This window comes from Myxocyprinus asiaticus, chromosome 35 (assembly GCF_019703515.2).
Source record: "Myxocyprinus asiaticus isolate MX2 ecotype Aquarium Trade chromosome 35, UBuf_Myxa_2, whole genome shotgun sequence".
NCBI classification, from domain to species: domain Eukaryota; kingdom Metazoa; phylum Chordata; class Actinopteri; order Cypriniformes; family Catostomidae; genus Myxocyprinus; species Myxocyprinus asiaticus.
Genome location: NC_059378.1, coordinates 25,594,085 through 25,619,778, shown reverse-complemented (window position 1 = coordinate 25,619,778; position 25,694 = coordinate 25,594,085). Strand labels below are relative to the sequence as shown.

Below are 25,694 nucleotides of genomic sequence, written 5' to 3'. Positions count from 1 at the left end.
TAATTTTAACAATAATTTACTGTAAAAAGTACATGTACTCTCTTGTTAAACATATTGTAAATTTTACCATTAATTATAATGGAAAATCATACTTTTTACATCTAAAAAATGTAATTTTTACAACATTTAATTTTTATTTTTAAAATATATAAAAAAATGTATTGTATATTTTACAGTTAATACTCGTTAATCAATTTTAAAAAAAAATTCTGTAGCATTTTTACAGTCTTTTATCATTAAAATTACAGACAGTTTTTACAGCGCAGGAGGCTGCCCATGCTATTAGCTCAGACATTCTCTCTCTCTCTCTCTCTATCTCTCTCTCTCTCTCCCTCTCTCTCTCTCTCTCTCTCTGGTGACCACATTTGCCCTGCAATGAAAACAAACATAGCCGAAACATTCCACAGCCTGAGCTCTGATGATAGCACCAAAGACAGGCGGCTCTCATATTCTGCTCATTTCTCCTCACACAACATTCCACCAGACTCCCTGCTGACCAAGAATGCTTCACTTCCATTATGAATATAATGGAAGTGAATATGATATGAACATGGCATGAATATGCCCACAAATTCAGAAAAGTACCCTGTGCTGTAAGAGCATTAGTGCATTTAGAGACCGTACCTGTGAGGAGTGTGATAAATTTTAAAAAGCAAACTCACTCTGTATTCACAATCAACAACATTCAGCCCAGGTGCTCAGAGTCACAGAGCTTGATGTCAAACACATTTGAGTTGCAAATGGTTGTCTCCTGTCTGTAAGTCAAGAATCACTTACACATACAAATATAAGCCACTACCTCTCTATATATTCACATACAAACACATAAACAAACAAACATAAATGGGGGATTTTTCAATTAGTCCCATACTTGTTTTACTTAGAAATACATGTTAGAAAAAATATTACATTAAGTATAATGTGTGATGGTGTGGACTTTTCATTTTGTGTGTGATGGTAATGGTTGTGATGGTAATTACATTTCTCACTTTTTGGAGTAAAAGCATTTCGAACACAATATGGGTGCATTTCCCAAAACCATTAATAGCCAAATATGGTCGTAAGTTCCATCGATACCAACATAGTTCAACGATTTGGTGTTTCTCAAAACAGTAGTTCCAATGAACATTCGCAAACAGCTTCGCAAAGTTGTGTGGTTGGAACTACAGCTTTTCCCCTGTAGTTAGAAGCATAGTTCCTTATTAGTTTGCTGTGTGGACATCATTTGACTTTGCCGAGGCTTCTATATCTTTCATTCCATATATATCTTTCATTCTGTCAAGACTCTGACCACGTTTACATGCACTTGAGAAAACAGCTTTTTGTTTTGCAGAAAGTAGCGATCTGAAATGTCATGTAAACACGAATGCAGCCATTTAAGGGATTAAAGGCTGTTAAAAAAAAAAAGCGCTTTAACACACACTGCTTTTTTCTGAGAACACGGCTTATGTGTCCATGTTAACACATAAGTGAAGTTCTTATATGTTTTTGAAGTGAGCGCATGTGCGCAAGTTTTCAAATGCATCAGGGGAACCCCAAAATGATGTAAAGGAAACAGTCGTGACTAGCTAGTTAATTTCTCCAATGATTCATTGCACTATGGTGGTTAAGCAGTGAGTTACGTAGTTGTACGGGAAATGCAGGTTAGCAAGCATTCAAGCAGGGGCAGTGGTGGCTTAGCGGTTAAGGCTCTGGGTTACTGACTAGATGGTCAGGTGTTCAAGCCCCAACACCACCATGATGCCACTGTTGGGCCCAGGGGTGCTATATCATGGCTGTCCCTGCACTCTGACCCCAGCTGGGATATGTGAAAAAAAAAAAAAGAATTTCACTGTATATGTACAAATGTATAATGTGTGAAAAATAAATAAGATTCAATTAACTATGAATTTAGAAAAAAAAAAAAGATTGTTTCTGAATTAATTAAATACTGTCCAATTTGGTAATGGCATCTATGAAGCTACTCTCAGATCATGATGTAAAAATCTTATTATTGAAAAAATCTCTTATTCTGCTGCCATGGCAAAGATCTGCTCCCCTGTAACTTCTAATTTCCATCATAACCAAATATAATGTTTTTTTGTTGTTGTTGTAAAAACTCAATTGTTCTTTAAAATGCTTAGGGTAATGGTAATGACAGTAATATTGCGGACAGTGATTCTTTGTTTTAAAAAATATATATAATAATTTAGTGTGATTAATTCTATAAAAAAATAACACCTTAAAACATTAATGCAATTAATCATGCCTCCAGACCCTTACATAAAATCCTTAATGAAAGAAAGAATTTCCCTACCATTGGAGCAATTCAAGCTTGAAGAACTTAAAGTCATGCATGTCAGCAGGGGGCAGTCAGCGCACATTAACAAACCTTACAAGCAACGCAGACATGGAAGGAAAGCCAGTCACACAGGACACATTCTTGACCGCTTGACAAGTTTCAACTACTTTTAACTTGACACAGCGTTCTTAAAATGCAGCGTTTATGAAGCTGAAAACCAGTGAGATGTTTCATAAGCATCAGTCTAATGCATATGTACATAGACGGATAATTAAAAATAGTGCAGACAGAATGCAAGAACAGGACAGATTGCCAAATGGATTGCTGTTGATGCTTATGTTTAATGATATAATGAACTGTCTTCTAAAGCCACTTTATTTTTATCTGGAGGCCAGATAAAAATAATACATGCTATTAATTAATTAATTAATTAATTAATTACTATTAATTGTGATTAATTTAATTAATTAATTGGCAGGTCATGTAATTAATTAGATTACAATTTTGTTATTGTTATGGATGTTTCATCAAAATCCAAGAACAGAAAAGATCACAAATGTGATCTGTTGAATACCTCAATTGTTTTTGGCTGCAATTAACTTTAGAATTTTAAAATTAACTTAAAATTAGGATTTTGCTGAAGTCTCCTGCTAATCTCAGTTGCATCTCTTCTAGTTTCAAGATATCTCAACAATATCTCAACCTGTGCTCAGTTTTGCCAAGATTCCAAAGTCTGCAATTAAAAATCTGAGATTTTAATTATTAACTCAAACATTTCTCAACAATTCTTCCAAGGCCAAACTATCTGAGCCATCCTATCCACATTTTTGAATGTCAACAATTATTTCATTTGTATCAATTTGTATTTCTCCTAAGGAATTTTAGGAGAAACATCTGAGACAAAGTTGATACTTGAATAAAAAATAATACTCTAGACTTAACTTCAGACTTAAAATCTCCAGACTCCATTAATTCTCTTGAGCCAGGAAAGAGAAACCACTAAGCAATAAATGTTTTCCTCCAGGAAGACCCGTGCTCTTTTGATTTAAAGGAAAGCAGTAATATGAATACACAATTAAAGCTTGTATGATTGAGTTGTCTCATTTTTTACATGTACAAGCTGGATTCTGATTTCAGTCTGTCTGATTGGCTAAATAACATCTGAAACAATATCTGTTGTTCACAGCACAAACACAGAACACTTCAATAATCACAGATAGTTGATATTCAGTAGGAATTTTAGACACGTTCAAGCCGCAGTTGTACATCTGCCATAAACAAACAAACAAAATCAGAATCCACCCACCATAAAAACATATTTGAGTGAAAAATTAGATTTTCATTTTCTAAAGGAAATACCAGTGTTGGCAAGGCAGCAAAATAATCATGTTAATGTTTTAGGTAAGCTTATTTTTTAGACTTTTGGTTCTGTTTGAATAAAATTCTGCATCAGACTAGCCTAAACATAAGTTATAATTGGTTGAATATATAAAAGGTGGCAGATATTCAAACTTTCTTAAAATGTATAAAGTTTACAAAACCAGAAATATATAGCACACCTACAGGTAGGACTGACATTATCTACTAAATAAAGTTTGAATGGAGTCTGTATGTTAAGCAGTTCAGGCTAAATTACTTGAAGAAGTGTTATTACTTAGGGTTAGGGGTTTATAACAAACCCTAACTGGAATGTTTGAGGAATATCAATCCAATGCTGCCTTGCAAACAATGAAGTGAATGGTTTCAGCCTGGCATTAGCATCATTACGGAATTGAACATTGTTATATTGGCATATAACGTATGGATATTAGATCAGATTTATATCCATTTTGCTGAGTCACATTCATCTGTAAATAGAATGTGCACACCCAATTGGATAGCAATCCCTTAATGTATATCTGCAGAATTTCCTGAGAGGAGAACCATCAAAAAGCACAACAGGCATTGTCATGTTGAGACAACTGTTTTGTGATTACCACAGCCATCTCTGGAATGGCTGCATTTTTTGTATTTACATTCAGAGGGGCAGAGGTTATACCTTCTTAACATGTGAAATAGTTTACACACAGTCCTTGACAGAACTTGGTGTCTACCTTCTCTGATTGCACTTGTGTGTTTTGTCTCAAAAACTACATAAAACGACTAGTTTATGAACTCCTTAAATAATGAAGTTAAACTCCTGAGGCTTAAATTCTTTCAGTTCAACTTGTTTTCAGTGTTGTAACAGTGGTGTTTATGAATTCCTGACTGAACTTGCAACTCCTTGGGGTGTTTGTAACAGTTTGGGAGAGAAATGTCACATGCACTTTTAGTGCAAACACTCAAATTGGATTGCATGTATCTTGGTCACTCTGTAAACTCGTAAATATTGTAGATACACTGTGTAGACGGGCCCTCGAAGTGTGTTTTTGACAGCCAAGTAAAGGCAGAAATGCATCTGTCAACTATGCAAATTGGAGGTTGGAATTGAAAAATCCAATTTGTGCTGACAGTCAAACTGAAGAGAAATCAATCAATCCAAAGCCAGCATAAGAGCCAGCATAAAATAACTTGCATAACGATAGCCATAGGCCAATATATCAGCCAGGCAGATTAATCAGGAGATATTTGGCCATTTTGAGAAATTTGACATTGGATGATAACTGTGCAAGCTTGGCTGATTAACAGAAGTGGTAGTTCCCCATGTGTCAGTTCCACAATGTGTGTATACAGTATATGTACAGTATATATAATGGTATTACAGTATATCCACCATCAGTCTATGTGGATGGTTCACCGATTTTGCACCGATATGACTATGCAAAGGTACTCAGAAGGCTGCTTTTTAAACAAATATTTTTATCAAAGAATATTTGACACTATTATTATACACTGTCAACAAATTCTAGAAATGAACACTGAGAAAATAAAGAATATATAAAAATACAATAAATACCTTAAAAAAACCCTCAGTTCTGTATGTTTAGTATCAGTCAGTTGCTGACCATTAATATAAAGAATAAATTCAAATAAAATAAATAGCTAAATAAACATCAGTACTGTTTAGTATCAGTCAAATGCTGACCATTAAAATAAAGAATAAATAAAAATAAAATAAATACCTAAATAAACATCAGTAGTACTGTTTAGTATCAGTCAAATGTTGACCATTAAAATAAAGAATAAATAAAATAAATACCTAAATAAACATCAGTACTGTATGTTTAGTATCAGTCAGTTGCTGACCATTAAAATAAAGAATAAATAAAAATAAAATAAATAGCTAAATAAACATCAGTAGTACTGTTTAGTATCAGTCAAGTGCTGACTATATTAATACTGCCAGTCAATTATTGGCAGGTTGTAAAACAAGAAGCATTTACACCTGCCGAGACAAGAGAAAAACAGCAGCAGCGGTGTTACGCCGTATTCTGCTATACAAGTTCAGAGGAAACTTTCAACAGTGGAAAACCAGACTTTTAAATATTACATTTTATAAATGCTATGACTGGAATTGTTCGGTTGAAGGGGGTACCAAACTGTGAATCCTGAACAAAGCAGTTTGGTGAATACATGTTTACACATTAGCTTCCATTCAGCTGACAAGCAATGAAAGTAGCTACATGGTTAGCTAGTTAGCTATAAGCTCATTGTCACAGAGAGTAAAAGATGGACCAGCATTGCGTCACACCAACTAGGTAACAATGTAGTGTGAAATCAACACTTAACAGACACAATCCACCACCGCACCGTTGTCTGCTGAGTTGCAAAAAGATTCTCTGATGTTTACCTTTCAATCTGCTACATTACTAACTGCACTGCCAATCTATAGCTGGCTAACAGCAAACAGACTTGAGTGACATGGTTGTCAAGGACAGGGTTAATGTTATATTAGTTATATAAAATGATGGGGTCATTGTTTATTAACTTTCCAGTATGTATTTCACAAACTAGTTAGAAACTTACCGAGACACCGCTCAACTCCGCCCTGTCTGCATAGCCACCGTCAACTCAGAGTCAGCACTGTAAACAGTGGAGTCAGAGCGCGCTCTGCTGGAAAAACTACGTAATGACACCAATTCTAAAGCATTGTTTTCTGCATTAAATGTTCTGAAAAAAGTTTTCATATCTGCGCATATTGGTAAACATATACGCCGATACCGATATACATAAATATATATAAAGGCTAATATCGGCTGACCGATATATCGCAGGATGCGTCCTTGCATCCATCGGCGTTTTTTGTTGGTCTATGTACACGTGCACTTCTGGAGCATCTTATTAAATTGCCTGTATCTCACAACATAAACGCTGCGATTAACAAAGGTTAAATGCAGTTTGAAATGTTGAAAAAGACGTCTGGAAACCCCTGCATTCTGTTTGTTCTCCATCCAGCTGTATTTGAAAGAAAGAACACAACTTCCTTTGCTTCCTGTTATGGGGAAGTGTGTCTGTAAAGCTGGAGTTGCGCTTACTGCCCCCTGTTGATTTCTACTCGCAAAATCATGAAGTTGATTTTTCAAGCTTGAATTGCACTAATGGTAAGTAAATTCCTTATTATGGAAATTATGCACGGTCAGGGGCATGATTAATAGCGTTGTTTTGTTTTTTACAAATTATATTTATATTATTAATCACACAAAATGAACGTGTTTAATCGACAGCCCTAAAAATATACATAAAATGCTGGAATCTGCACTAGACATTTAAAAATCCATATTGATTAACAACTTATAACCTGTGAAAAAAAATTACTAGTTTTATTGTTTTGCTTGTGCCAGCAGGGACAATTTCTCCCCGCCCAGGGGTATGAAAGAGTGGGCAGCACACTTAATCCTTAACCCACCTTCAGATGCACTAACACACAGGACAGCACAGGATTGATGGAACAGAAATCTGAAAGTATTTCACCACCTTACAACTGCTGCCTTGTGAAATTTACTTGATAATGGGATGCTCATACATTTTTAAACAAAGAGTGAAAAATCCAGCAGAATTCTGACGCCAGTGTTTTCTTTAATGATAAATTCCTCCGAGGAAAGCCACATGAATAGAGTTTCACTAAGATCTTCATTCATACATACCGCTAGCAGTGAATCAAGGTCTGATGTACTGTACATGTGACCTGAATGCATAATACCAGGCATGATCCAGCAACATGTAATGATAATATATTGTAAAGAAATACTGTAAACACGCGATTAATCCTGTTAGTGTATGCATTTACAGTTTTTTCCACATATAACACTAGAAGGCAACTCAACTTCAGTAATGCACATAATGAAAACGATGTTCCAAATAAATGTGTGTTATGCATCAATATACATAAAAGGCAAGAACATTTTGATCAGACGACTAGGTTGCTCACTGTACACTATGCACCTTGCAATCTATATGAGACGCACTAAATCAAGCCCATTACATTAGAACCTGTTAATGTTGCGCTTGACTTTAATCTCGATAGTATGACATAATTGCGATCGCCTTGTCTTTTCGCGCATCGGTCAGTGACAGCCGCAAACTGGATGTCCTGACAGTGACTGCATGCTTTAATGAAAATGAAGGGATTGTCAGTGAATACACCACCCAGCCATTGCTAGGTGTCCTTTTTCAAACCTTATCTTTTAGATTCTACATTTGCTATTTATCGACTATAAAGTCCACTTGATCAAAGGGCTAGGCTATAGCAAATTGGTTTTTACGCATTGGGTTTTGAGTAATTCGTACGCGCACTAAAACCGAAACAAAGAATAGTATTGTAGTATTTAAGTAGTGTTGCGCATGTTTAGTGTTTCCTTGTGCTGAAATGAGTATCGCAATGATTCATTTTTTACATAACCTTTCTAGATTAGGTCTAAAATGTTTCTGTTCTGCCGCAAAATAATAATCACGCTAACGAAATGCATGACAGTTTAGATAAACCAACGCAGTTTATAATCTCTGGAAAATCTGAGGAACATTGCGTTATAAAGGGTTGACGCGCAGACTGTCACTCACCTGAGCTGTCAAGCGCTTGTCCAGGTGTGGATCATGGAGGTTTTCGGGGTTGATGAAGCGTAACGTGAGTCGATCCGGTCCCGCTTAGAACCCGTGGAGTATTTCTCGGTAAAGCAGAGCTGCTACAGTGACTGAGAGCAACAGAGCCCTGTAGAAGGGAGGGACATTACTGGGTGGGTTGTAGAGAAAGTCAAGATATGTTTAGCATGTGTTTAGAATCAATGGCGTAGATTTTATTTGAACATTGAGGGGGACCAAATGTGGTTCGGGTCCGGTCCGGTCCGGTCCGGTCCGGCGGGTGCGGGTGGTATAAATAATATAAATAAATAAAGTATATATTCAATGTAGGGATGCCGCGGTGTGAGTTTTTAACGGTTAGATTACCATCTGAGAAAAAAAGAATATATGCTTATTATGCAACAGGATGTTTATGTATTTCTGGGGTTTATGTGGACGCTAAGGGAAGCCCTGTAATAAGAAAACTGGTAAACACAATATATATATATAAGAGGTAATAAGAGACGCTCCAATCTAGGGAACAACACTTATCCGCATCCCAAACTCAGTGATGTGCTAATGTAACCAGAGTGCTTCAAAAGAGTAAATGTAAGATTATTGTGTGTGTGTGCGCAACATGTAGTTCACGGCATTAAACAGTTTTTTTTCTTCTGCATCAGTTTATTAAAGCAATCCGTTGTCTGTCAGACACCCCAACATAAAGAATCAGCAACAGATTCTAAATACTGTCCACAGCACCTTGCAAATAAACCTGTGGACTATTCATAATAATGGGAACATTGCTTACAGCAGCAATTTAAAGTCCGATCATGACTAAAATTCAATTTATTGTTGAATGCGGTGAATTTGCTTTAAATGCTTTAAATAATGAGGATGATATAAAAATAAAGCATTTCACGGTTCCCTTACGACACAGTACACTTGACATTGCGTGCTAACGCATATGGGCAGTGTCCTTTCATGACCTAGTTGAAACCTATCTACAATAACATCAATATTCTAATATTGGCTATGGTGTTTGAGCACCACCCTTTTAGGCATGAAGCTGTCCGCTATAAAACCAGGTGCACAAACATCATTCCTCAGAATTTCCTTCCTTGAAGACAGCAATTCATCTCTCATCTAGAAGCCCTCTACTGCTTCGCTGTCATTACACGAGTCAGTGTGCGGAATCTTCACGACAATGAGAAGACTCTCCGCTCCCCTGCAGTATTCCGGGGAACATCACTCCGCCTCGCTGCTTGACGCTTCGCTGGTGAACGGGCCGCTTCAGCATCCTGATTGCCCACAGCGCTTTGGCAGGTGTTGTGTATCCTTATAAAACAACTGTATATCGTATACTGTGTGTATAAATATATATATATATATATATAAAAGAGTCGCTTACATGTTCGCGTCATTTTAAAGATGCGTTCCGTAAGTGTTCCTTGTGCGAGAGGCACATCCCGCCGTCAGATCAGCATGAGAGCTGCATTCTCTGTCTGGAGCACATGCCCCGTGAGCCCATCAATTTCCATGCAGTGCGTTTATGCCGATACATTATGTGTGTGACGAGCTCCGGCCCTCCACAGGAGCATATGGCCTCGTGTTGTTTGGTGGTTCTGATGCTGGGGATGATGGCTATATCGTTTTTCTCGCTGCATCAGGCGAGTGGTCAGTGGATGATGCTACCACCCCTCCCCCCAGCGAGGGCGAGGAACGTGTACGCGCCACTGACAAGGAGATGCTTCGCGTCCTTTCATGGGTGGTCGAAGAGCTCGATATCGAGTGGTCTCCTCCAGAGGAACCTACAAAATCTCACCTTGATGAATAGTTCCTGCAGTCCGGACGCCGTCAAGCAACCGCGTCTCGTAGATCTGCCCCATTCATCCCTGTAGTTCATAACGAACTCTCAAAATCCTGGTGCACGCCCTATTCAGCTCGCCCATGCAGCAATTACATCTTCTTCTCTAATGTGGATCACGGGGAGGGAAATGGTTATGCCCAACTATCCCCCTCCCCCTGAAAGAGGCAGTAGAGGCACATCTCTGCCCAGTGAGTAGCAGGGCCTGGAAATCATGCCCCGTTCATCTTTTTAAGCCATGTTGATTAACATCCGCACTGGCTAGAAGAGCATACACAGTGGCGGGCCAAACTGGTTCAGCACTCCATGTGATGACGGTGCTCCAAATTTTCCTTTCTAATCTCCTCAAACAAATGAATGAGCAAGGCTATGATCCAGAGACAAAGAGCTCCGCACCGCTACGAACTTAGCGCTGCGAGCCATGAAATTCACTACACAGGCCATTGGCAAGTCAATGAGCAACCTGGTGTTTTTGGATCATTACATCTGGCTGACCCTCACAGAAATCCACGACGTGGGAAAAGCCGCTCTATTTGATGCTCCGGTGTTTCCTGCCAGCTTTTCGGAAGCTCTTTGAATAGAATTGCTGAGCACTACGTCACGACTCAACAATCGCAACAATCACATACTTCATCCCAACCGGCTCGCTCTCGCTCTTTCTCGATCCAGTGCCCAGATAAAAACCCCACACCTGCTGCCTCAGCCCCGCCAAATGTCACCGCCGAGCTGCTGATAAAGCCACGCAAGCCATGGCCCAAACGAAGGCAGCCCCCTCAGCGCAAACCCTGCACCGGGGTTTGCACATTTTCATGTGCATCGTGGTAACTCACCACTGTCTGGCTGCTCTAGCTCCATCTAGCTAGCCTTCAACCAACAGGGTGTTTTGCTGGGTCAAGTTTTCAGAAAGAAAGTGCTAACCACAAATATATCCAACACAGGTTGCGGCACAGTGTGTAATGGATGCCTGACTTTCAACACCTGGAAACAGGTGTGAAATGGCTGTGACATGTCAACTGCCTAGAGCTACTGGCTGTCTTTCTGGCATTGGGAGCTTTTCATTCCGATATTATGAATCACCACATTCTGATTCGTTTGGACAACACAACAGTAGTGGTGTATATATGTCTCCATGACACGCTGGCCCATGTATGGCCGGCAAAACGCAAGTATGCGCCACCTTCATCCTGCCATCAGCAAAGTCCGAGTAGACATGGAAACAGTTCAGTTAATTGCGCCAAAATGGCCCAATCAGCCATTGTTTCTGGAAATGATAGAGATGTTATACAGCTCACCATGGGAAATACAGCTGAGGAGGGATCACCTCTCAGGCGCAAGGCACAATCTGGCATCCCCAGTCCAAGCTGTGGAACCTGTATGTGTGGACCCTGAACAGAGCGTGCTAATACACCAGAACTGACGCATTCAGTCATGATTTACAGTCATTTTACAGGCCAGAGCACCGTCCACTGGACGCCTCTATGCGCTAAAATAGAATGTGTTCACTGATTGGTGTCTTTCACATGGCAAAGATCTAGTAAACTGCCCCATACATGAAATTCTCATATTTCTTCAAGAGCGATTAGACGCAGGACTCACTCTGTCAAAGCTCAAAGTTTATGTGGTGACTATATCTGTGTATCATGCACCTGAAACCTTGCCACTATAGGCAAACATGATTTAATCATAAAGTTCCTTAGAGGAGCAAGACGATTAAATCCACCTCGGCCGGCTACAGTCCCGACTCACATTTGGACTCTGTTGATTTGCGCATGCTCTCCATTAAGACCACACTACTGCTGGGTCAGGCCTCAGTAAAATGGGTTGGTGACTTACATACACTATCAATTGACAAACCCAGAAAAGGCTATGTGCCTAAGGTTCTAACCACGCCCTTCAGAGCGCAGGTGGTTCACCTTCAAGCTTTCTTCCCTCCTCCATTTAATTCGGATGAGGAACAATCCTTGCATTTGTTTTGCCCTGTGAGGGTGCTATACACAAACGTTGAGCGCACCCGGCAGTTCAGACTGTCTGATCAGCTCTTTGTGTGCTATGGAGGACGCACAAAAGGAATGTCCATCTCCAAGCAAAGACTTTCTCACTGGATCGTTGATGCGATTGCACTGGCTTACGAGTCGCAGGGTAAGATCTGCCCAATTGGTTTTAAAGCACACTTAACTAGAGGTATGGCCTCCTCATGGGCATGGACGAACGGTGTGTCTTTACAAGACATATGTTTTGCAGCAGGACGGTCTTCTCAAAACACATTCGCAAGGTTTTACAACCTAGACGTAACGTCTCTCTCTTCACAAGTCCTCTCTGTTTAGAGCGCTTGCTATTTCATTTGCCAAAAATATACTTACGCCCCTCCCCTTAAATACGGGCTTCCCATAATTTTATACAACCACCTGCATCAGGCCGTTGTAATTTACTAGAAAGTCACAATCATTTTCATTATAAATAAACTCCCTTCTCAACTGGATTCGTGAAGGGTTTAATTCGTAATGTATGACTATAGTTCATATATTCATTCTGAGTGCTCCCCTCCTGGCCCAACATGAGGGTCACTCTTTTGCAGCATATTCATATTGGTTGCCATCCCACGGCATCATGTTTCCTCTCTGGAAGGTTATGTCGTGTAGTGCGGCGTGATGGGATTCTGTTCCCCATACAACCCCATACAATATCACGAAATGTCAAGTGTACTGAGTCGTAAAGGAACGTCTCGGTTATGTACGTAACCTCGGTTCCCTGAGATGAAGGGAACGAGATATTGCGAACGCTGGCCGCACTACAAGACTCAGAGTTCTTCTGAGGTGCGAGCGATGCGCTCCTTGTCACTCAGTCAGAAAATTCTGAGGAATGGTGTTTGTGCACCTGCTTTTATAGCGGACAGCTTCACACCTAAAAGGGTGGTGCTCAAACACCATAGCCAATATTAGAATATTGCCATTATTGTAGAGAGGTTTCAACTAGGTTGTGTGGAAGGATACTCCCCACATGCATTAGTCTTGTTCCCTTCATCTTAGGGAACCGAGGTTACATACGTAACCGAGATGTTTTTAACCGTGGATTCTAAATTCTTACAGTTAAATTAACCATATAAACGTGTCATCCCTAATTTAATGCATACTCTTAAATATTTATACACTGTATCATATCAAACATTCAGAAAAACCATTAGGGTTAATGTTTCAGAACAAAATGTCTCCTTTCAGAAAATGACAATTCTTACCTGCTCATCTGAAATGCCTGTCTGCTTTCCTCACCATGATAAACAACTGATCATTTCTATGGATGCCTTTAACATCTTCACTGACTCCACATATGACTCATGTGATGTATTTCATGTTTTCTAAATTCATACGAAAGTTTTGTTTGGGTTACAGACCTACAGACCGAAATTGCACATTGTCAGCCACAGAGTGTCTTGGGTGTTTTATTCCTGCAGGGGACGCTTGACTCTCTGAAATCTGAATCCTCCATTCATCCGCATTTAAATCTAAGAACACTTTATATCCATTTGGAGACAATTTACAATGGATATTTATTTTTAATAAAAACTGATAATTGCAAGGATTCATACCTGTGAATGAAAATCTGCCTCAGCATTATCTGTAAAAACATTTAATGCTGAGTAATAATAAATGACTGTGAGTTCAAGCATCCTGGCCAGCGCTGAGAAAAGTAACAGGTACCACGTGTCACCGCCGTTTAGCTGGGCGATGCCAACTAGTTCAATGGAGGGGGGACTTCTGTTGTTTTGTCTCAATATGACAGACTCACAGCCACGCAATTGCAAGGTATCTCAAACAAAATTATTTTCAGCATTGATTAAAATATATAAACAAGGACAGATGCATGATGGGGGCAAATCACCCCCTTCACAGCATTGGGGGGGACGTGTGCCCCCCGTCTCTGCCAATTCTACGGCAGTGTTTAGAATAGATCCTTTAGAAAAACTTGAATTGTCCGACTGATTCATGTACCAATGCTTCACAGAAGACAGAGGCATGCTGTTTTAGAGTTCCATCCATGAAAACCATGATGTTAATCATTCATTCTTGTATATTGTCTAAAATCCCATAGACTTCCACTGCAATTTTTTGACTGTAATAATGTATGTCTTGCCCATAGCACACAAACAAAAAATTACAAAAATTACTTATACACTGACTGAATGTTCTGCCTGTCTGTCTATCTGTATTGGCTGTTTAACTTTCAAACTATAAGGGTTAAATCTTTTTTTAAACTTTCAGGGAAGGCTCTGCAAACCAAAAATATAGGTTTGTCTTGGCAAACTACAGTATCCTTTTCTAGTTATTCATGCAATCATCTATTAAAATCAAGAATAAAAGATAGTAGTCTTTTCAGAGTTGGACTGGATTGTGCTAAGGAAGTCAACACATGCCCTGCATGAACTCCTTAAATGCATGAGTGTTTCAAACATTATTACATGCTTGGGTCATTAGAGACCTGGCATGTATATCTATCACAAATTAACCTACAAAATGCCCAGATATTGTCAAATTTTAAAAACATTTTCAAGACAATTAGAAAATAATAGAATAGAATATATTCTGATATATTGGTGTTTTATTTTTCGTATATCAAATAGATGATGCCACAAATATACAGTAGAACATGTTTCATTACTTCCAGACTGAAATTTCATGAGACGCTACTGGCTGTCAAACACATATTAAGCTATACATTACATATAATCTAAACATAAGCAACACATATATATTTTCTCAGGCACATTTTTAGTCTAAATAGATGCATAATTTTCATAATTTCAGTAGTACACCCAAATGTCAATTGCTAAATCATACTATTCTACATTGCTTCTTTGTCAAATAGCACACAAAATGTACTCATTATCCCTACTTATTTGAGATGTAGAAAGTTTTTACAAGAAATGTTATGTCTTTCATTCAGATTAAGTCAGTTTCATTGAGCCAACATAATTTAGTTGGATTAGGTTAAATTAATGTACTATAGTAGTTTTAACTCAACTTCATTAGGTTTATCAAACTCAATTTACGAAGTTTTATTTAACACATTTTCTTATGTTGGTCAAACTTAATCTATTTTATCAACATTAGTATATGCCATGTGAGTAAGTTTATGTACATTGAAACTGTTGCACTATCAATATAATAGCAAGTGCTCATAGAACTAACAAAGCAGCACTCAAATCAAGTGTCACTTGAAAGTGAAAGTCCATCCTCATCCTAAGCACAAGCACCATTCTTCACCACAATGGTAACTCCCAAAATTCCAGCATAACAGACAGACTCTTTTTAAATACCAATATAACAGAACATTAAACATTAACAAATATTCTCATATTCTCATTTTGCTCAAAATGCATAAAATAACACTTAATTTCAATATTTGTTCTCCCTATCCAGTCCCAAGCATGGTGGGAAATCCCCTGCCCAGTTTCATGAATTCCACATTAAAACTACAAAAAGTAATCATGTGGTCCCAACTCAAATGGATAAAGTAAACTTCCATTTTACGAATTTAAATGGATAGAACGGAATGAAATCAAGAAATGACAAAATGTTCTAGAATTGTGATGATTTAGTTTATTTGAATTCAGTAACTTGAACAAGCAGCAAACATCCTTTTTGAGTGTAATTTCAAATGTAAATCAAGTCAATCACTGACACATCAGCACCACCTTGAGTAAGAACTAGCATGCATTATATGTATGTGTAAACACATATGTATGGAATACTGATAATTCACCATTGTCACATAGAAAATTAACTTGTAGTAGTCAGTTGTCTTGTAATAATAGATAGATAGATAGATAGATAGATAGATAGATAGATAGATAGATAGATAGATAGATAGATAGATATGAAATAATCATAAAAATATGACTTATGGAAGTGGGAAAAAAAACCTACACTTTTATATATCTACGGTTTTTAGTGATCCTATACACTTTTGGTAATTAAGCAGTTATATATATATATATATATATATACATACTACCAGTCAAAAGTTTTTAAACACTTGACTGAAATGTTTCTCATGATCTTAAAAATCTTTTGATCTGAAGGCGTATGCTTAAATGTTTGAAATTAGTTTTGTAGACAAAAATATAATTGTGCCACCATATTAATTAATTTCATTATAATACTCAAATTTAATTTAAAAAAAACGTTTTTGAAATTGATGACTTGGACCAAATAATAAAGAAAAGCAGCCAATAAGTGCCCAACATAGATGGGAACTCCTTCAATACTGTTTAAAAAGCAACCCAGGGTGATACCTCAACAAGTTGTTTGAGAAAATGTCATGAGTACATTTTTGCAAATTCTAGGCAAAGGGTGACTACTTTGAAGATGCTAAAATATAACACAGTTTTTATTTATTTTGGATTTTGTTTAGTCACAACATAATTCCCATAGTTCCATTTATGTTATTCCATAGTTTTAATGATTTTACTATTATTCTAAAATGTGAAGAAAAAAAACTATAATAAAGAACGGGTGTTTCAAAACTTTTGACCGGTAGTGTGTGTGTGTATATATATATATATATATATATATATATATATATATATATATATATATATATATATATATACCAGAACTAATATATACTTTGAAGAAGCTACAATATAAGATAAGTTTTATTTTTTGTGACTTTTCTGTTATTCTACAATATGGAAAATAGTAATAAAAAAGAATGAGTACGTGTGTACAAACAGCCACTGTCCTACTGAATGTATATGCTTCAAACAGCCCTACAGTGAAAAAGAACAGCATGCATATAATATACATGTTACATTTGAAGGATTGCAACATTGGAAACGACAGTATACAGGACAATTGAAAAACAATAGGTAAAGTACCTAAATGACTAACAAATCATCAAGAAAAAATCAAAACATCACACAACTTCATATTTGTACTCAAAAAATTTGTTTTATGTAGAAAATAAATTAGATTTACACTCAATATTCCGAGTTGTAGACTCTTCAATTTATTACACTGTGACAACGAGCATAAAACAGAAAAAAAAAAAAAAAAAAAAAAAGGATGAAGCATTGTGTGGAAACATAATTATTTTTCAACAAAAGGACAGACTCTTCCTGGAACACTGTGGATTACTAGAAGGTGCTGCCAGGCACAAATATATCACAGGGAAGATGTGATCTCTCTATATAGATAAAGTGACATGCTTGTAACTGCAGCGAGACCCTACAGGAAACAAGTAAAAGCTCAGAATATATTTAATAACAGTTGCAACCAAATCAGTCCCCTAATCTCAGCTTGTTCTCTTCATTAAAGAATTTGACTATCAGTACTGTCTGCCTATCATTAGGCTTCATGTTGATATTTTATAGATATGTCATTCCACAAGCCAAAATTTAGTTGGTTATAGGGCTTGTTAATGCCCAAGAGAACATTATTGTGTATCTATGGTGTATACTTGATACCCAAGAGCTTTTGTACATAATGTCTATATTTTTATAATGCTTTCTGCAGTTTACTGCTTAGAAGTATCTCTTCAGTTTCAAAAATTATTTTATTTTGTGACACAAGGACAAAATGTCATGCTTTCAATGCACTTCTGCATCCTGACGGTTTATACAAAAAGAAAGAAAACAACGGAATGACTTTGAGATGAACTAATGGAACCTCAAGGCAGACTAAAGAAAATAACATGTTTTATTTTTGGAATATAAGTTTATATGACCGGTACTAGTTGTCACACAGGAAAGTTGTCACAAGGGCTTTATCTCCAATTGCACAAATGTGTGTTTTCTCAAACAAGAGTTTTTGTCATTTTTCTTTTATTTATTTTTTTATATTTTTTTAATTATTTTTTTAAATCACCTAGTTTCAAACCCTCTTAAATTTGAATACTTTTTGTGAATTCTCCCCTCCATTTTTACTCTCATCATAGTTTTGTTAAAGCTCTTGGGTAAACAAGCAAATATCATCAAACTACACTGGGATACATTCTGGCAACAGTCAAATATATTATGAAGGCACATTTTTACCAAAAGGTTAGAAGGTATTTTTCATGAGAGTCAGGTTTCATGAGAGTCAGAATTTTTCATGTTGTCACTTTTTAAAACGTATACATTTATATAATTTAGCAATTAAAATATTTGTTGGCCAACATGTTTAATTGTAATATATCTAATTTTGATATTATATATATATAAAATATATGTTCATATAAAATGTACGCCACTGGTTTAAGAGCAGGTTCCATTGAGACAACTTATATCAGGGTGACAACATGCCCTGTCAAAGGTCAACGTGTGTTAATGAACTGTATATCTTTTTTCTTGGCAATAACAGTGAAAATGTTCAAAAGCTTTTTGTAGCCAAAACAAGGTATGTGGCAATGCAGAAAGTGACTTTCAAAAATATACCTACCCTGAGAATTATTCACTGGAGTAAAAAGTGTGACAACTAGAAACAGTCTCCCTTATATATACTTCACTGGTTCTTTGCTGGTTTTGCTTTAGGACCCAGATTTTACACTGGACTTCAAGTGGAGTACAAAAATTGTTTATCATACAAAATTAAACAAAAATGTCCTCAATGTCAAACATTGAATGGTTGGGTACAATGGGGCTAAAGCCACACCTAAAGGAAAATTAGCTTTTTTTCTGGTCACAGTGTATCAAGATTGATAAATGAAATGTACTTTTATTGAATATTGTTGGCGTAACATAATTTGTGTGAATAGAAATAATAACAGAAGGTTGTTTTGATTAAAATTAAAAAAAATAAATAAATAAAAAAAAAGGTACAAACTTGGCATAACAGGCCTACACACTCTGGGTAAAAGGCCCCCAGGGGGGTTTAAAGTGATACCGTGTAAATATAGGGACAATAGTTACATCTATGGCAAAATATGTTAACTTAGGTAAATACTTTTCAGACAGCAAGATGTTTTTTTTTTTTGTTTTTTTTAGTAACAAATTAAAATAATGCTTATTCAAAATAACATCTCAAGCATTCTATAAACAAATTAATCTCCACTGTGATTGCATCAGTCAATATGAACCCACTTTGAACATTTTTCATAAACCTATTCACCCCACTTAATAAAAACAATGTTTTATGGGGGCTTTTTTTTTTATTTTTATTTATTTTTTTACGTGAAATCTTTTCACTTATTGGACAGTTATTAAAAAACCTTTGATTTAATAACTGTGAACAAAAGTGAAAATGACAAATACATATTTTGTCTTAAGATAAATGTGATAATTTTAGGGATTCTCATAAGTTACATAAATTTTGAACATTTTAAATAATTATTAAATATTAGATCAAATTACCTCAATTTCAGACTTTAGACATTGCATGCAGTGAACTATTGGGTCAGGAATACTTTGTAGTATATAGTGATGAACAGGTGTTAAGGAACACCTTAACCACTACTGTGGTAGTTTTTGTTGCTGTTTCAACACACTCTCACAGTGAAATCGTAAGGATTTGTACGACTTTTCTAAATTTGGCCAATTCGTATGATATCGTACAACTTTCACAACAGCCAATGACGTCGCTGGACATCGTTTCCATCTAATATGCAACAGTGAGCTTCTGTCACACACAACAGCTTTCTATCATGTTTACACACTCTACTGATAGGTTAGGTTTAGATAAGGGGTTTGGGTAAGGGCATCATTTTAATAAGCATGTCTTTGACACCTCATGCACAGAACTCGCACTTACTTACGCATTACACATCTGGGCATTTGCACGTGATGAAATCGTACGCATTCATATGAAATAGCCATTAGCCAACTCGTAAAGTATGTACAAATTTTCATGAGATCGGGTTGGCGGTTTAGTGATTTGGGAGAAAATAAAATCAACAGTGCCTTTTACCCCTGGGGGCCTTTAGCCCCATTCAAATTACAATGAACTGCAAAGGCCCAAAAATATAAACAATTATTAACATCACACAGGTCGAATATGAAAATTTAAAATTTTGTAAAAACAACAGCAAAAGTGTGATTTACCAGCCTAACACATAGCACAAACACTCGGCTAATTATTGTTTTAGTATTAGCTATATTCCCAAGTGACAAGTGAATTTGCACCAAAATGTCGTGTAGTTTGATTGGACACACTACTTTAACATCAGCAACAAAATATACAGTATGTGATGCACTTTCTCCTCCCTTTAAAAAGGTGGATAAGTCTATTCATTTTGCTATCCTAAATATGCACAATTGGTTAGTTGCATTTTATTATTTGCATTTAGCATTGTTTTTCCCTGCTGTCCATGATCCCACACAGAAAAGACCTCCCATTTACTGTATTTATGCATAGCCTAAAATGTTAGGAATTTATCATATTATGTTATTATCTTACATACACACACATGCTCACACAAACAAACATGCAGTACATAAGCACATATTGGCATAGATCTTTCAAGAGCTGCAATTAAAGTCAGAGTGAAACACCATTATCAAATGTGCATTGCAAATTAGAATGAAGCCAGGAAGTTGGAGGGTGTGGGGTTGAAAAGTAAGAGGGCTTAGTGATGTCAGTCGAAAAGGAAAGTCTTTTCAGAGGTGAAGCAAGTTATTACATTTTAATAAAAGATTACGAAGGCAAACATTCTGTATTCCGAACTATTCCAAAACTATTTGGAAAAATGTGCTCAGATGAATTGTACACAATTCTACACAACTCTAATAACCAAACATGACTCTCAAAGATGAGCAACATGTCTCTCTCTTTTGGCTTTTTGTCTGTGAGTGTCTCTTGGAGGATCGCTGTGTGCCAAAGTCCAATTCATTGAGCCAGTGAACCCTCAATGCTCTGTCAGTGCTCCAGAGGGTCCAATCATTTCAAACTAAGACCATCTTTACTCACCAAAATCTAAATCTCAATCATTGTTAAAAAGACAGCAAACTGCGGGCATATGTGAGATACTCTGTAAGGTCCAAAGAGATATGTCTGGCAGAGACAAGAGAATGCTTTGCAGCCCATAAGTAGTGCTGAAGCGGGACAAATGCTGATTAAATGCACTTCTCTCTCCAGTCCATCACCGCTGTCAATGTCAAACATCCCAACCAAGCCTGGATAGATAATTAATGTTCCATCCATCAGAGGGCTTTAAAACCTCATAAAAAAAAATGTAAAAAAAGTTTGACGAACACCATTCTTTTTCATGTGTTGACGTATTTCCTATTGAAACAGGAAGTTGGGGTGGGACATAAAGAAAGGGATTGTAGTTTTTTAAAACAGCCAATAACCTTTGTTATAAGGGGAAGGGACATTCTCATTCTAGAGAGCATTTTGTTGTACAAAACTTTAACACCGTAAGTGCAAGATGTGTGTAAGAAGACAAAGGCAGTAAATGTTAAATGCAACCTAGTCTCATAGCATGAACGTTACTATAACAAAGTTTTTGCAAACTGATGAAATTTCGTTTCAAATTCTACGTTTCGCTGCAGTTTGCAGGTGAAATTAACTCTAGAGGTGCTATAACAACTGTGCGTATTTTTTTTAACTTTCACACAAATTATGACTACAACAGATGATTATGACTTTATAAACACTTATTTTTGCTCTCTTACTCACACCCTGCTATGTCATGATATCGAAGCACCTATACTATAAAACATAATTTGAAAAGCGATCAATTTAAACGCTTGTATAATAGATCCAATATGATTAACTTTTGCAGTAGCTCACCTGATAGAGAGTTGGACTTTGAACTCGGAGGACTGAGGTTTGAGATCAGTCAAGCATACAAGCTGACGTGCTTTTCATGTCGTATTTTATTTTACAACATCTGTTAGGTTTAGGTGTTGGTTTAGGGTAAGGATGTCTGTTTTGTTCACCTCTCATTTGCTTTTTTAAAACACTATGGGTTAGGTTTAGGTTAAATTTTTAGGTTAGAGAGGTACGTTACTTAAAACCCCCGACTAATAACCTCGTCTAATTAGACACTATTTCACTCCCTTTTGGCTCCCCTTGTTGGACATTTCACTAGGAAACATCTGGAGCAGCACTTACTGCCCCCTGCTGACTCGAAAAACATGGAGGTGGCACTTCATCCTGAATTGCTCCGTTGGTAGGAAAATTGTGGTGGTGTGATTAATTCCATTCATTTTTTTAATACACTATTTGTATTAAATTATGCGCAATGCGCTTTATTAGCAATTATTTGTCATACACTCTTATTCTGCCTAGTATCTGGTCATTCTGCCTAGCAGCCTATTTTCTGTTTTCCAATATTTTTTGTCAATTTTAAGTAAATATTGTGTAAATAAGTGTTTATTAAAACTCAGTAATTCTATATCGACATATCGGTCAACCACTAGTTCTTTCCAGGGTTATCTTTGTATACTAAAACTATAAGAAGAAAAAAATTATAAACTGAAATAAAATAATGGAAAGAGAAAACTGCATATATTCAACAGTTTCATTTTGCTTTTTTAATCACATTTAAAAATTCCTCTAGCAGGTTTTGCCAATCTTAAGTTCAAAGGTCTTGTTTATTTTATTTGTAAATAATTCTGTAAGTGTTCTGTTGGTCCCTAAACTGATTCCTTAATTATAACTACTAAAACTGAAACAAAAACTGAAACAGCTGAAAGAGCTGAATGGGATTTGATGATCTCCCAAACATCCCAGCTAAAAGACCCTGCCAACACAATACACAGAACTGCAGAGTAAATGCTTTTCATTTTAAGGATTGCTGGTCTTAGTCATGTAAGTGGCTTTGTTACACACCAGAGGAAAACTGTACTGGCACACTATCAACCACTCTCACCTTATTTTTTAAATTTTTTTATTTGACTTTCCAAGGACAGCTGTGTCTGATCACTTATTCAGGCGTGAAACAGCTATAAAGGGACATGCAGCATCCTGTAACCTGTCATCCTTGCTGTCTCTTCCTGAATGTTGTATCTGACACTTATATGTTGGGTTGAAACTGTTTTCCTTCCTTTATTCTATGTGTCGTTATCTTTGTACATTGGCCACACTAATTCAATGGCATTCATAGATTTTGAAGTGTGACTCAAGTGTCCAAATACGTTTTGAGACAATTGTTTCTCGCTCTCTCTTTCTCTCCTTTATTGTCAGGGCAAATACAAATTTGATTTTTGCCTCCAAATATAGACAACCCATAATCTGAATCTGACTTATGAAGAACTCTGTGAAAGCCATGCAAGTGCACTTGTTAAAAACCATGAGGTCATAGCTGGGTAATGGGCGTGTGTGCAGTGAGGAGTGTTAGCATGAGTAGACACACCCTGTTACAAGCCACATCTCATGCGTGACCCAGCAGCAGAATGTTTGTTCCACATGGTGGCCACAGCTGCACAGGAAGCTGACCCATGCATCCTAAACTCTGGCCTTCCCTGTCCACAATTGGCTGATGCCTTCTGTGCACAAAGAATATTGTACAGGACTGACAGGCCTTAGTCTGTCCCATAATAAATAACATTTTCTTGCTGTCCTGTCTTTAACAAGTTTAACAATGTGGGTATACAATGGCCTAAAAAAGAAATTGGACACTTAACGCAAACTTAAAAAAATGTATGAATTTCATTGCATTAGATAACAAAATCAAAGACCTAGAGGCATTTATTTTAAAGAAAGATTACCACATGCACATTTTTCAAACAAAACATTTCACAAAAAGAAGTTTGTTTTGATTAAACTGATAAAACAACAGATATACTGTGTGATTCAATATGAAGTATTTTGATTAGTATCAAAATGTGTGCACTGCACACATGCATTTGTATTCTTTCTATTGCACTAAAGGCCAAAGTACACTTTGGGTGTCCACGTTACGGATTGCTCCGTGCACAGTATGTGTGATGCAAACTGCATCATCAGCACAGCAGCGCGGCTGTTTGTGTCGTCTGCACATGCGCTGGCCATTGACTGTACAAAAAGAGTGTCATAAAGCAGTTGTAGTGCTTATGCATCGAATGCGTTCCTATTCATTCATGGTCAGAAAAGTATACTCACTAAGGCAATGCAGTTGGCCGGCGCGATACGATCTGGAACACGGAAAAATGAAGTATACCCGGGCCTTAAGGCTATGTCCACATTAATTTTAGTTTTCTAAATGCTCTCTGTCCACACTGCTATTTTTAAGCGTTTTCCAAAAGTTTCTTGTCCACAGTGAAACTTATGAAAATCCTTAAATCCCCTTACTGCACGTGCAAAAAATCGGCGTTCCATGTGCGGTCTGAAACACAATTGTCCAAGTGTGCAATTACGAGAAAACTTCCCATCGCCTTTAAAGGAATGCAATGTAAAGACTGTACAAAGTAACATTTATCTTTAACAATGCTATCAAAGTGGGTAGCAGGCACATTAACGCCGCTACAACATGGGCCCCCATCTTGATTGTTTTGGGTTGAATGGAACACATGACTGCATCATATGACAACAAATACATCATCGTTTTAAGATATCTCCATTTTCCCTGTCCACACTAGAATGCAAAGATGCTGTTTTCAAATGTATCCACTTGGGAGATCATTTTCAAAAAGCTCAGTGTGGATGGAAGGACAAAACGTAGAGAAAAAGATGTGTTTTCAAATTAAAATGTATAAGCGTGGACGTGGCCTAAGAGGTCAATCTATGACATTTACAGTAGATCCTCTATTGATCAAAAGTCTTTTCGCTATATGAATAAAACACAAAATCTAGTGTGATCGCTAAGGGGATCAAGGTTTGGCTAACTAGCTGCACCATTATGTGTGCAAAAAGCATATTTCTTCTTTGACTGCTATTCAAAAGTAATGGTGCATTCTGATGAAATACATTTTGTTGCAAGCACCATATCATTCAAAAATGTTTAATTATATTATAGTTTCAACCAGTTTTTTGGTGGGCTCTTAACAGTGTGAAATAGACTTGTATTTTACCTTGTCTGCTGCCAGGAGTTATAATAATTTGATCAGGCAACATGATCACTCGGGAAATCGATAAGTCAGACCCAATGTGCCAAATTCCGGACAAGCACCACCTTGCGGAAAATGTTCACGCCCAAAGAATTGCCTGCGCTGTGCCCTTAATGTTACGTCCCTTTTGATCTCTGCATAGCAAAACAATGCTGATTTGGTCAAAGTATTAATTAGATTAGGGTTAGGATTAGTGTTTGGTTAAGGTCGGAGCATGTAATTACTACTTAAATGTTTCCAAAAATCAGATGTGATGTGAAAGGCACATCACATCTGATTTTCGGATACATTTAAGTTTATAATATTCAAAAAAGTGAGTGAAAGAACGTTGTTTTGGTCTCAGTGCTATTGCGCACTGTTGCACTGTAGTTCTAGCTTCATCCACTGGGGGGAAGTTCAGGTCACGTTTTTCCAAGGCTGTATGCGCCAGCTGAGCAACTGCCATTTAAAAGAATTGGATCGCTAACCGATAGGTTTCTCAAAATGGTTCAGAAAAGTAAAATTAGTTCTGACAAAAGGTCTAGCATCATTTGTTTTGCATATGCTACCTGCTTTGATAAAAATAAAAATGTTTTCTAAATCTAATGATTTCTACTTCAGCTTTTATCAGAAACGTTCATAAAAATAATCATCTC

The 25,694-nt window shown here is 36.9% G+C and overlaps 1 protein-coding gene across 8 annotated transcripts in view; it reads right to left on the bottom strand.

Moving 5' to 3' along the window:
* LOC127425928 (band 4.1-like protein 1) overlaps nt 1-8,437 on the bottom strand; it is a 187,516-nt gene extending 179,079 nt beyond the window's left edge. For 5 of the 8 annotated variants that reach the window (XM_051672250.1, XM_051672252.1, XM_051672256.1 and 2 more), the window contains exon 1: nt 8,258-8,437. The gene's annotated coding sequence lies outside the window, so the exon portion shown is untranslated. The remainder of the gene's footprint in view (nt 1-8,257) is intronic. The other 3 variants (XM_051672255.1, XM_051672251.1, XM_051672258.1) reach the window with 2 other exon arrangements.
* Between the last annotated feature and the right edge of the window lie 17,257 nt (nt 8,438-25,694).